Here is a 13649-nt window from a genome sequence, read left to right as displayed (position 1 = left end):
AAACATATGGAAAAATGTTCAATATCTCTAGTAATAAGAGAAATGCAAATCAAAACTACCCCAATATTCCATCTCACCCCAATTAGAATGGCTAGTACATAGATCATCCACACACAAAATCAGCAAAGATACTACATGGCTAAATCAAACTGTGATCAAATGGATTTAACAGAAATCACAGAATATTTCATTCAACAAGAGCTGAATACACTTTCTTTTCAGCCTTCTCCAAAACAGATCATATATCAGGCAACAATTAAGTGTTAGCAACTATGAAAGAGTTGAAATAATTCCATGTCTCCTATTCCAATGATAATGGAATGAAATTTAAAATCAACAGCAAGAAGAAAACCACAGAAGCTATACAAAGACATGCAGATTGAACAATATACATTTCAATGATGAGTGGATCACCAAAGTATTGAGAAGGAACTGAAAAATTTTAAGACACACTCAAGATCTTAAGACATGCTGGGGGCCGAGAAGCAGGGAGACCTTGACATCCGGTGTACCTGGGGACCCAGGAATCCCAGGCGGGCGGCAACCACAGAGTGTGGGTGCCTCAGCCCCTCTCCTCAGAAGAGGCGTCCGCTAGGTAGCGCATCAGGCGGCCACGGGCTCCCTGGATTGATGGGAAGGCAGTGGCCGTAGCCCCAGCGCCCTGCTGCTCCCAGTCCCTCTCGGGAGGAGCTGCGGGGGAAGCCCGTCCCACGGGGCACTGCGGAGAACTGCGGGTCGTGGGTCGCCGGTGTCCGCTGCGCGGCTGTGCCCTGAGCTGAGCACCCTCCACCCAAGATGTGGCACATGTGGCTGACGCTGCTGGTGTTGGTAGCCACGCTGGTGATCGTCCTGCTGCTGATGGTGTGCGGACCAAAGGAGGACGATTGCTGATGAAGACCACTGAAATGGTCTTTATTAGTAAATGATGAAAGGCAATTGTGAGCCTCTGTCTTTACAAATTGGTTTTGAAAAAATTTCCTAAATGACTGAATTTTATATCCAGTTCAGAAAATTTACATGTAAGCCATATAGTAATAAAGGGAATTAAAACCAAATTAGACCATTGCAAATTTCATCGTAAAGTTAATATTTTGCTTTCTGCTTAATACACTTGGCTCTTGGGATTTTTTGTTTGTTTATTTGTACTGATGTGAATCTGGGAAACGTTTCAAGCTTGAAAAACATTTTAATAGTCATAAAATGTATTATTTTCCTCATGCTCCAACTCGTTTGAAATTGGGATGCACCTCATTATTGTCATCCAGGATAGTCATAAAATATTTAGGAATGAGATGAGAATATAAACAAAGAAGGAGGGGTAAAAAATCACTCTCAGGTCTTTCCCAACTTTGTGAATCTGAACTCAGTTGTAGCTTCATACTCAATTGCTTTTCTTCCTACCAAACTCTTTTTTTCAGACAAAAATCTGATTTATTTACGTTTCTTTAATATCATTACATTTGTGATATTTCATTTATGACCAATAGTAGCCAACACCTATATAAAGAAGTCTCAGACTAGGAGAAGCTAAAGCCACATTCCCTTAAGCAAACACATATTCCTTCACTTGGTTCCTAGAGCTATGTGGATGCATACTGAAGGAAGGTTGCAGAGATCTGCCAGCAGCATCCCACCCTGCAACCTTTTTTAAAAAATTCATTCTAAATAGTTATGTGTTACAATAGAATGCATTTTGGCACAATGTACACAAATGGAGCACAGCCTCTTATTCCTCTGGCTGTACATGGTGCTAAGTCACACAAATAGTGTACTCATAATGTAAATAGGGTAATAATGTCCATCTCATTCCACTGTCCTTCCTATCCCTACACACCCCTCTCCTTCCCATCCCTACACTCCCCTCTCCTTCCCTCACTCTCCTCTGTACAATCCAAAGTTTCTTCATTCTTTCCTATGTCTCTCTCCCCATTATGGATCACCATCCACTTATTAGGATATTCGGTCTTTGATTTTTTGGGTTTGGCTTATTTCACCTAGCATGATATTCTCCAGTTCCATCCATTTACTTGCAAATGCCATAATTTCATTCTTCCTGAAGGTTGAATAAGTCCATTGTGTATATGTACCACACTTTCTTCATCCATTCATCTGTTGAAGAGCACCTCCATTGGTTCCAAAATTAGGTATTATGAATTGAACTGCTATCAACATTGATGTGGCTGCATCACTGTAGTATGCTGATTTTAAGTCCTTTGGGTATAAACCAAAGAGTGGGATAGTTGGATCAAAAGATGGTTCCATTCTAAGTTTTGTGAGGAAACTATACACTGCTTTCCAGAATGGTTGCACCAATCTGCAACTCCACCAGCAACGTATGAGTGTACCTTTTTCCCCACATTCTCGCCATCACCTATTGTTGCTTATTCTTTTTTGTTGTTGTTGTTGTTGTAACCAAATGGGATACATGTTGTTTCTCTGTTTGTACATGGCGTGAAGGCATACCGTTTGTGTAATCATAAATTTACATACAGTAATGTTGTTCGATTCATTCTGTTATTTTTTCCCTTCCCCCACGCCTCCCGCCCCTCTTTACCCTCTATACAGTACTTCCTTCCTCCATACTTGCCCCCCTCCCTAACCCTAACTCTAACCCTAACACTAACCCATCCCTCCCCCCATTATGTGTCATCCTCCACTTATTAGCGATATCATTCGTCCTTTGGCTTTTTGAGATTGGCTTATCTCACTTAGCATGATATTCTCCAATTTCATCCATTTGCCTGCAAATGCCATAATTTTATCATTCTTTATGACTGAGTAATATTCCATGGTATATATATACCACAGTTTCTTTATCCACTCATCAATTGAAGGGCATCTAGGTTGGTTCCACAGTCTGGCTACTGTGAATTGAGCAGCTATGAGCATTGATGTGGCTGTATCTCTGTAGTATGCTGATTTTAAGTCCTTTGGGTATAGGCCAAGGAGTGGGATAGCTGGGTCAAATGGAGGGTCCATTCCAAGTTTTCTAAGGAATCTCCACACTGCTTTCCAGAGTGGCTGCACTAATTTGCAGTCCCACCAGCAATGTATGAGTGTACCTTTCTCCCCACATCCTCGCCAACACCTGTTGTTGCTCATATTCTTGATAATCGCCATTCTAATTGGGGTGAGATGGAACCTTAGGGTGGTTTTGATTTGCATTTCTCTTATTACTAGAGATGTTGAACATTTTTCCATATGTTTGTTGATTGCTTGTAGATCTTCTTCTGTGAAGTGTCTATTCATTTCCTTAGCCCATTTGTCGACTGGATTATTTGAATTCTTGGAGTAGAGTTTTTTGAGTTCTTTATAGATTCTGGAGATTAGTGCTCTATCTGAAGTATGATTGGCAAAGATATTCTCCCACTCTGTAGGCTCTTTCTTCGCATTGCTGATAGTTTCCTTTGCTGAGAGAAAGCTTTTTAGTTTGAATCTATCCCAGTGGTTGATTCTAGCTTTTATTTCTTGTGCTATGGCAGTCCTGTTAAGGAAGTCTGATCCTAGACCAACAAGGTGAAGATTTGGACCTACTTTTTCTTCTATAATCTGCAGGGTCTCTGGTCTGATTCCGAGGTCCTTAATCCATTTTGAGTTTAGTTTCGTGTATGGTGAGAGATATGGGTTTAGTTTCATTCTGTTGCATATGGATTTCCAATTCTCCCAGCACCATTTGTTGAAGAGGCTATCTTTTCTCCATTGCTTATTTTTGGCACCTTTGTCTAGGATGAGAAAATTGTATTTATTTGGGTTTGTGTCCGTGTCCTCTATTCTGTACCATTGATCTACCTTTCTATTTTGGTACCAATACCATGCCGTTTTTGTTACTATTGCTTTGTAGTAGAGTTGAAGATCTGGTATTGCAATACCCCCTGTTTCACTCTTCCTGCTAAGGATTGCTTTAGCTATTCTGGGTTTCTTATTCTTCCAGATGAATTTCATAATTGCTTGCTCTATTTCTGTAAGGTACGTCATTGGGATTTTAATTGGAATTGCATTGAATTTGTATAGCACTTTAGGTAGTATGGCCATTTTGACAATATTAATTCTTCCTATCCAAGAACATGGAAGATCTTTCCATCTTCTAAGGTGTTCTTTAATTTCTTTCTTTAGTGTTGTATACTTCTCATTGTAGAGGTCTTTCACCTCTTTTGTGAGATTGATTCCCAAGTATTTTATTTTTTTCGAGGCTATTGTGAATGGGGTAGTTTTCCTAACTTCTCTTTCTGAAGATTCATCACTTATGTATAAAAATGCGTTGGATTTATGGGCATTGATCTTGTAACCTACTACTTTACTGAATTCACTTATGAGTTCTAAGAGTTTTCGGGTGGAATTTCCAGGTTCCTCTAAATATATAATCATGTCATCAGCGAACAGGGATAGTTTGAGTTCTTCTTTCCCAATTCGTATCCCTTTAATCTCTTTGGTTTGTCTAATTGCTCTGGCCAGAGTCTCAAGAACGATGTTGAATAGGAGTGGTGAAAGAGGGCATCCCTGCCTTGTTCCAGTTTTTAGGGGGAATGCTTTCAGTTTTTCACCATTTAGAATGATATTAGCCCTGGGCTTAGCATAAATGGCCTTTACAATGTTAAGGAATGTTCCCACCATCCCTATTTTTTCCAGTGTTTTGAGCATGAAGGGGTGCTGTATTTTATCAAATGCTTTTTCTGCATCTATTGAAATAATCATGTGATTCTTGACTTTAAGTCTATTAATGTGGTGAATTACGTTTATTGATTTCCTGATGTTGAACCAACCTTGCATCCCTGGGATGAAACCCACTTGATCATGGTGCACTATCTTTTTAATATGTTTTTGTATGCGATTTGCTAAAATTTTGTTGAGAATTTTTGCGTCGATGTTCATTAAGGATATTGGTCTGAAATTTTCTTTCTTTGATGAGTCTCTGTCTGGTTTAGGTATCAGGGTGATATTGGCTTCATAGAATGACTTTGGGAGGGTTTCCTCCTCTTCTATTTTACGGAATACTTTGAGGAGTATTGGAATGAGCTCTTCTTTAAAGGTTTTGTAGAACTCGGCTGAGAACCCATCTGGTCCTGGACTTTTCTTTGTTGGTAGGCTTTTGATGACTTCTTCTATTTCAGTACTTGAAATTGGTCTATTTAAATTGTTTATGTCCTCCTCGTTCAGTGTAGGCAATTCATATGTCTCTAGAAACCTGTTGATGCCTTCAAAATTTTCTATTTTGTTGGAGTATAGATTTTCAAAATAGCTGCTAATTATGTTTTGTATTTCAATCGTGTCTGTTGTGATATTTCCTTGTTCATTCCGAATTTTAGTGATTTGGGTTTTCTCTTGTCTTCTCTTTGTTAGTGTGGCTAAAGGTTTATCAATTTTGTTTATTTTTTCGAAGAACCAACTATTTATTTTGTCAATTTTTTGTATTGTTTCTTTTGTTTCAATTTCATTGATTTCAGCTCTGAGTTTAACTATTTCCCGTCTTCTACTACTTTTGGTGCTGTTCTGTTCTTCTTTTTCTAGGGCTTTGAGCTGTAGTGTTAGGTTGTTTATTTGTTGAGTTTTACTTCTTTTATTAAATGCACTCCATGAAATAAATTTCCCTCTAAGTACTGCTTTCATAGTGTCCCAGAGATTTTGATATGATGTTTCTTTGTTCTCATTTACCTCTAAGAATTTTTTAATTTCCTTCCTAATATCTTCTGTTATCCATTCATCATGTAATAGCATATTGTTTAATCTCCAGATGTTGGAATAGTTTCTGTGTTTTACTCTTTCATTTATTTCTAACTTCAATCCATTGTGATCTGATAGAATACATGCTCGTGTCTCTATCTTCTTGTATTTGCTGACATTAGCTTTGTGGCATAATATATGGTCTATTTTAGAGAAGGATCCATGTGCTGCTGAGAAGAAAGTGTATTCGCTCTTGGTTGGATGGTATATTCTATAAATGTCCGTTAAGTCTAAATTACTGATTGTGTTATTGAGATCTATGGTTTCTTTGTTCAATTTTTGTCTGGAAGATCTGTCCAGTGGTGAGAGAGGCGTGTTAAAAATCACCTAGTATTATTGTGTTATGGTCTATTTGGTTTCTGAAATTGAGAAGGATTTGTTTGACATACATGGATGAGCCACTGTTTGGGGCATAGATGTTTATGATTGTTATATCTTGCTGATTTATGCTTCCCTTAAGCAGTATGAAATGACCTTCTTTATTCCTTCTGACTAACTTTGGCTTGAAGTCCACATTATCTGAAATGAGGATGGATACTCCAGCTTTTTTGCTGAGTCCATGTGCATGGTATGTTTTTCCCCATCCTTTCACCTTTAGTCTATGGGTATCTTTTTCTATGAGGTGAGTCTCTTGCAGGCAACATATTGTTGGATCTTTCTTTTTAATCTAATCTGCCAGTCTATGTCTTTTGATTGATGAATTCAGGCCATTAATATTCAGGGTTATTATAGAGATATGATTTGGTTTCCCGGTCATTTGGTTCATTTTTTAAATTTTATTTATTTATTTGTTTGACACAACTTGTTTCCTCCTTTATTTGACAATTCCTTTAGGATAATTCCTCCCTTTGCTGATTTGCTTCTTTGTTTTTCATCTCTTCCTCATGGAATATTTTGCTGAGAATGTTCTGTAATGCTGGCTTTCTTTTTGTAAATTCTTTTAGCTTTTGTTTATCATGGAAGGATTTTATTTCATCGTCAAATTTGAAGGTAAGTTTTGCTGGGTATAAGATTCTTGGTTGGCATCCATTTTCTTTCAGGGCTTGAAAAATGTTGTTCCAGGCCCTTCTAGCTTTTAGGGTCTGGATTGAAAAATCTCCTGATATCCGTATTGGTTTCCCCCTGAATGTAATTTGGTTCTTTTCTCTCACAGCCTTTAAAATTCTGTCTTTATTTTCTATGTTAGGCATTTTCATTATAATGTGCCTTGGTGTGGGTCTGTTGTAATTTTGTGTATTTGGAGTCCTATAAGCCTCTTGAACTTGATTTTCCATTTCATTCTTCAGATTTGGGAAATTTTCTGATATTATTTCATTGAATAAATTGTTCATTCCTTTGGCTTGTTTCTCTAGGCCTTCCTCAATCCCAATAATTCTTAAATTTGGCCTTTTCATGATATCCCATACTTCTTGTAGATTTTGTTCATGATTTCTTACCATCTGCTCTGTTTGTTCAACTTTGTTTTCAAGGTTAAACATTTTGTCTTCAATGTCTGAGGTTCTGTCTTCCAGGTGTTCTATCCTACTGGATATGCTTTCTATGGAGTTCTTAATTTGGTTTATTGTTTCCTTCATGTCAAGGATTTCTGTTTGGTTTTTTTTCAATATCTCTAACTCTTTATTGAAATGATCTTTTGCTTCCTGTATTTGCTCCTTTAATTGTCGATTGGTGCGATCATTCAATGCTTGCATTTGCTCTTTCATCTCATCATTCAGTGCGTGCATTTGCTCTTTCATCTCATCGTTTGCTTCTCTGATCATTTTAATTATGTACATTCTGAACTCCTTTTCTGTCATTTCTTCTGCCATGCTGTCATTGGGTTTTATTGATGTAACATCTAGATTTGTTTGCAGCATTTTCTTTCCTTGTTTTCTCATATTGTTCAGGTATCAGTGGACCGCTGAGATATTGCAGATTTCCTCTATTGACTTACAATGTCCCTGAAGATTTCTATATATATCCCCCCTTAGCCTTCAGTAGGCTGAAGTCTTGGAGGAAGTTGATAATGCGGTGCTCCACAAGGAAGCTGCCTCTCTAGGAGTGGTGGCCTTCAGGTGGGGTATAATCCCTGCTAGTGGGCAGAGGTGCCTCCACTTGTTGACCAATGGTCATCCAAAGAGGACCTAGGCTGCGGGCTGAGGCAAGGCCTGTTTCGGCCTGAGTCTCTGGTTTTACCGTCCTTGTGGGGAAACCTCACCCGGTAGGGAAGACTCACCCGGTGGGGAGGTCTCGCTGGTCAGTTCCCTCCTAGAGGTTCCCCTCAATTTACAGCTACCGCCTGGTCTGGGCTGCCTTCCTCTGCAAAGTTCCCAGGGGCCCAGCCCCACCTCCTGGGCCTGGGAGCCTCACCCTTCGCAGATGAATCTCCTTAGGCTGCCCCTCCTCAGAGAATCTGCCCGCAGGCCTGGAACCTTCGCTCCACCCTAAGCCTGCCTCTGTGTGGCTCTTCCACCAAGAAGCCTCCTAGATCCTGGGACCCTGCTCTGCACCTAATCGCCTGGCTATGCGGCCCCTCCTCTGAGCAGCCACCTGGGGCCCTGTACAATTGCTCTGAGTCCCAGAGACCCACCACACGCCTCTTCCTCCAGACAGCTGCCCAGTATTCTGGTGCGGTCACTAGGAGTCCAAGAAACTCACTGCATGCCTCCACCTCCCACCAACCACCCGTAGCCCTGGGCAATCAATCACTCCGAGTCGAAGTGACCTGCCCCGTTCCTCCTCCTTCTCCAGATAAGCCCCCGGGTGTTCAGGAGCGGTCGCTCTGAGTGGCTCTGAATCCACGTGACCCGCTGCACGGGTCCTCTGGGCAACCGCCCGGAGCTCTGGTGCGGCCACTCAAGACCAAGCGACCCACCACGCTTCTCCTCCAGGCAGCCCCCCTGTGTTTAGGAGCTGTCACTTTAAGTCCAAACAACTCACCACTCGCCTTCTCCTCTGAGCAGCAGCCTGGAGCGCTAATGCAGTCACTGCGAGTCCAAACGACCCGCCGCGCTCCTCCTCCTCCTCCTCCTACTCCTCCGGGCAGGCCCCGGTGTTCAGAAGTGGTCTGAGTCCAAACAGCTCGCCACGCAGCCCCTCCTCTGGCTACCGCCTGTAGCTCTGGTGTGATCACTCTGAATCCAAGTGGCCGCGCTCCTCTTCCTCCTCCTTGTCCTCAGGGCAGGCCCCGGTGTTCAGAAGCAGTCGTTCTGAGTCCAAACAGCTCGCCGCACGGCTTCTCCTCTGGCAACCGCCTGTAGCTCTGGTGCAGTCACTCCAAATCCAAGCGGCCATGCTCCTCCTCCTCCTCCTCAGGGCAGGCCCCGGTGTTCTGAGTCCACACAGCTCTCCTCGCCACTCCTCCCCTGGGCAGCCGCCGGAGCCCCAGTGGTTGCTCCGAGTCCCAGGGCTGTGCCGAGCGGCCTGGCTTATATTCTTGATAACAGCCATTCTAATTTGGTTGAGATGAAATCTTAGAGTAGTTTTGATTTCCATTTATCTAATTGCTAAAGGTGATAAACATTATTTCATATATATGTTGAGCAAATGCTTATCTTTTCTGTGAAATGTCTGTTCAATTCCTTAGCCCATTTATTGATTGGGTTATTTGGGTTTTTTTTTTTTTTTTGGTGTTGTTTTTTGAGTTGTTTTGAAATTTTTTTTTAATTGTAGATAGACACAATAACTTTGTTTATTCATTTATTGTTATGTGGTGCTGAGAAACAAACCCAGTGCCTCACATGTGAGAAGCAATCACTCTACCACTGAGCTACAGCCCCAGTCTTTGTGTTCTTTATACATCCTGGAGATTACTGCTGTATCTGAGGTGTGTGTGGTTTCTGTTTCCTTTGATGAAAAAAAGATTTTTAGTTTGAATTCATTCCACTTATTGATTCTTAGTTCTATACTTGGGGGCCTAGAACAGAATGTCAATGAGTGAACTCATTCTCCAAAGAAGCCAAATAGGTTCTCCACTCCTGAAGATCATTCTTCAAAGCAGCTGGTTGATTTTATCTTTGCCAATGATCCATTGCTTGAGCACCTATCACTATCTACTTTTATTTGTGACAATGGCATAAAGGTTAAATGGATGAGACATACATCTGTGCCTGTGTGTTCTATGCCTAGGATAACACTGTATCACTTTCTAGGAATATTACTGAGATTTACTCAATTACTGGAATTATTTACCATGACATCATGGGCTCCCTTTCAAATAAAAAATGATGTTGGAATTCAATATACATATATGAGCAGGAAAATACACATGTCACAGCATAAAATATACATCTGCAATTTAAAAAATCATTTGATGTGCAGATGAAGATTTTTTTATATAGTTTGAGGTACAAGTTACATAGTTTACCTGCCAGAGATCAGCCACATTATGATTAACAAATGTTCAGTATTACTGATGACTTCTTTGAACACAAAATCCTGAATATTTATGTAGAATATACCAAAATAATCAGTAATAATGATAATATAAAATGACAATAAGAGCTCATTTTTATTGAGCAATTATTATGTGTCAGTTGCTATTCACTGTTTTATGCATGCACACTCAGCAAAAAAAAAAAGACATGAATCAAGACCAGTTTTTGTGCCTACTTCACAATACAAGGAAAATAAAGCAGAGATTCGATTTTAATTATGTCAATGTACTTGCTAATAGGTTATACTGTTATATTCAGAGTCTCCCAGTGTGGTAGGCAGTACAAAAAGTCCCTTTTGTATTTCTTAAATTCATCTCATAAGGTTTCATTTATGATTTATTTGTATCCTTAATTATAGTAAGATTCAAGTATACTGTAGAAAATGGTGACAATGTCCTCTTAGTTACCAGTGACTAGAAACATTTCTAACATAGTAAACCACCACTTGAATGACTGAGTCAAAGTCAAATGAAGTCTTTGTAAATGTATGTAGGTTATACATTATTATTACTACTCTTATTAATATTAATTAAACTGTTGATAATATTGTAAACTGGCTTTTGGTGATAACTTTCCCAAAACTCAATGAAAAACAGTACAAGGAATTCTGTATCAGTACAGTATTTTGACAAACATTCTTCATTCTAACTTTTATAAATTGAACTTTCTGACATCATTGTTATTAATAACGTATTACTGAGCTCGATGAAAACACCATCAAACTAACAACAACATTCTTTGCAGAACTACAAAAAAAAAATCCTCAAATGGAAGATCAAAAGACCTAGGACAGCAAAAACAATCCTGAGCAAACAGAGGAGACTTCATGATACTCAATTCAAAATACACTGCAGAGTGATAGCAACCACAACAGCATGGTCCAAGCATAAAAGCAGATGTAGACCAATGGAGCAGAACAGATGACATAGAAACTAACCTACACAACTACAGCCATCTGATTCTTGACAAAGGTGGCAAAAGCACGTGCTGGAGAAAAGACAGCCCCTTTAACAAACAATGCTGGGAAAACTAAATATCCATATGTAGAAGATGGAAACTAGATCCTATCTTTCACCTGTCAACTCCAAATTGATCAAAACCTTAACAAAATACCTGAAACTTTGGAATGACTAGAAAAAATAGGGAAAATACTTCAAGACATTGGAACAGGCAATGACCTCCCAAACAGAACTCCAGTCTTTGCTCAGGCAATAAAAGCAAAAGTCAACTAATCAGAATGCACTGATTTAAAAAGTTTCTGTATAGCCAAGGAAGCAATTTCCACAGACAGACTCCAGAAGGGAAAAAAAAAATCTTTGACTGCCACTCTTAAACAAAGAATATCCAGAATATAGAGAGAGCTCGAAAAATTTAACATCAGAAAATCAAACAACCCAATCAATAAATGGGCAAATGAACTGAACAGATACTTCTCAAAAGAAGTACAAATGGACAATAATTATATGAAAAAAATTCAACAAATTTAGCATCAGGGAAATGCCAATCAAAACTACACTGATATTCCATCTCACCCAGTCAGAATGGCAATCATCAAAAATATTTAAGAAAAAAAATGTATTAAAAATAAATGAGAGACCTGACAGCTGTGTCCTCATCAGATGCCACTGTTTCCTGACCTGGGAATGGAAACACAATTAACACGGAGTTAAACTTTCTGCCTTTCTTTAGAAATTAAAAAGGCCGTTGCCTACAGAAGAAAAGAATGAAACGTTTAAGAAGGCATTGACCACTTGAGATACTTCCTTAGTGGAGGAGCTCCTGGATTCTGGCTTTAACATGGGCAGCATGTCAAGGTCATAAAAATGTAGTTTTGAAGTTGCTTGAGCTTGGAGCTAATAAAATGCTACAAACCAAAGATGGAAAGACACCAAGTGAGATTGCAAAAAGAAACAAACATCTTGAGTGCTGAGGATTGAACCCAGGGCCTTGTGCTTGTGAGATCTTCAACTTTCTTTCTTTGACTTTAAATCCATTGGAAGGAAAGGTTCAAGAGCTAACTAAAGAAGAGGCTATTTGTAAACAATTGACAGCAGATTCTGATAAAGGAAAAGTATTTGGTTCATACACAGCATTTGGGGATCTGGAAATATTTTTACATGGTCTTGGACTGGAACATATGACAGACTTACTAAAGGAAAGGGCTATAGCTTTAAGACACCTTTTGACCATGAAAAAAGATGAATTTGCAAAGTTTGGGATTACCAATAAAGATCAGCAGAAAATTCTGGCTGCTGTTAAAGAACCAGAAGTAGAAGAGATAAATTTTGGAGAGTTACCTGAAGTGGCAAAGTTGGAAATCAGTCATTACCATAATTAAGTCTGCTTGAATGCCAGCTGTTTGGAAGACAAATGCTTTATATTGCCTCCTGCAGTCCTTCTGAAAGTCCTGTTGTCACCATTCTAGAGATATGGAAACATTTGGCTCAAGATTAGGCTTGTGCGGGATCAAAAAGCTATGGTGATGAGTTCCTCAACTTCCTTCTGAAATTAAACACACAGTGTGTCCATTTAATAACAGTTGTAAAGAATATCATTACTGAATTACCTGTAAATCCTCATAAGATAGTCCTGGAATGGGCTTCTTCCCAGAATTTTACTTCAGTTTATGAAGAACTTGTTAGTAATGTTGAAGATCTGAGTGAAGATGTTTGCAAACTAAAAGACTTAATTCAGCAGCTGCAAAATGAATGGGAAAATGATCCAACTCGTATACCATTAATGGAAGAAGTATCTACATGGAAGAGTAGAATGTTGAAGAGGACAGTTATTACAATATGTGGATTTGGGCTGATTCATTTCATTTGCAAGCTAAAATTTCAGAGAAAAAACCCTAATATTTGTTTTTAAATTATGTATGTACATCTTATTCAAATCATCCTCATATTGCTTTCAATAACCATCTGTGGTACAATATCATTTCATTCTTTGCCTATAATCCATAGGAAAATTATGATAATATAAAGCAGAGAATTTTTGTTTAGAAAGTGATTTTTCAATTTGAGTTGTAAATATAGTCTATTATATTTTGTTAATTTTGATCAAGCAGTAAATTATACCTAATCTTTTAGTTTGAACATTCAACTAAATCACATTCAAAATAAAAGTTTCATCTAATATTCTTTTATTTTAAAGTCTGTTCATCAAAGATAATCTTAGAGACTTTGTAAAGAATTCATAATTCATTAGTTCTTATTTACCCCTTCTATTACTACAAAATAAGGACTTTTGCTGCATTTTTTGAGTTATATTTTTAGGAAATTATTGATTTTGAAAACATTTCATAAAATGCAAAGGACGAAGGTAGAATGTAAAAGTTTGTAATTGTGGATTAAGTACATAGGAAAAATATTCCAGATGTAAAATACAAAAGCAGAAAATCAGAATAGTGTGAAAAGCATAAAGTACATTAGAATTTTCCATGTAAAGTATTTCTGAAATATAACCGAACATAGGTATAACATTCTGAGGGATATTCTGAAAGTGGAATTTGACAAA

The 13649-nt window shown here is 38.7% G+C and overlaps 1 pseudogene across 1 annotated transcript; it reads left to right on the top strand.

Annotated features, from left to right (window-relative positions):
• The first annotated feature begins 11994 nt into the window (after nucleotides 1-11994).
• On the top strand, nucleotides 11995-13001 carry LOC306643098 (ankyrin repeat, SAM and basic leucine zipper domain-containing protein 1-like; annotated as a pseudogene). Its single transcript has 2 exons — nucleotides 11995-12435; nucleotides 12588-13001. The product of its transcript is annotated as an ankyrin repeat, SAM and basic leucine zipper domain-containing protein 1-like (transcript).
• Nucleotides 13002-13649: the final 648 nt, after the last annotated feature.

This window comes from Sciurus vulgaris (genome assembly GCF_902686455.1).
Source record: "Sciurus vulgaris genome assembly, chromosome: 13".
Classification (NCBI taxonomy): domain Eukaryota; kingdom Metazoa; phylum Chordata; class Mammalia; order Rodentia; family Sciuridae; genus Sciurus; species Sciurus vulgaris.
This window is presented reverse-complemented; position numbering and strand designations above follow the sequence as displayed.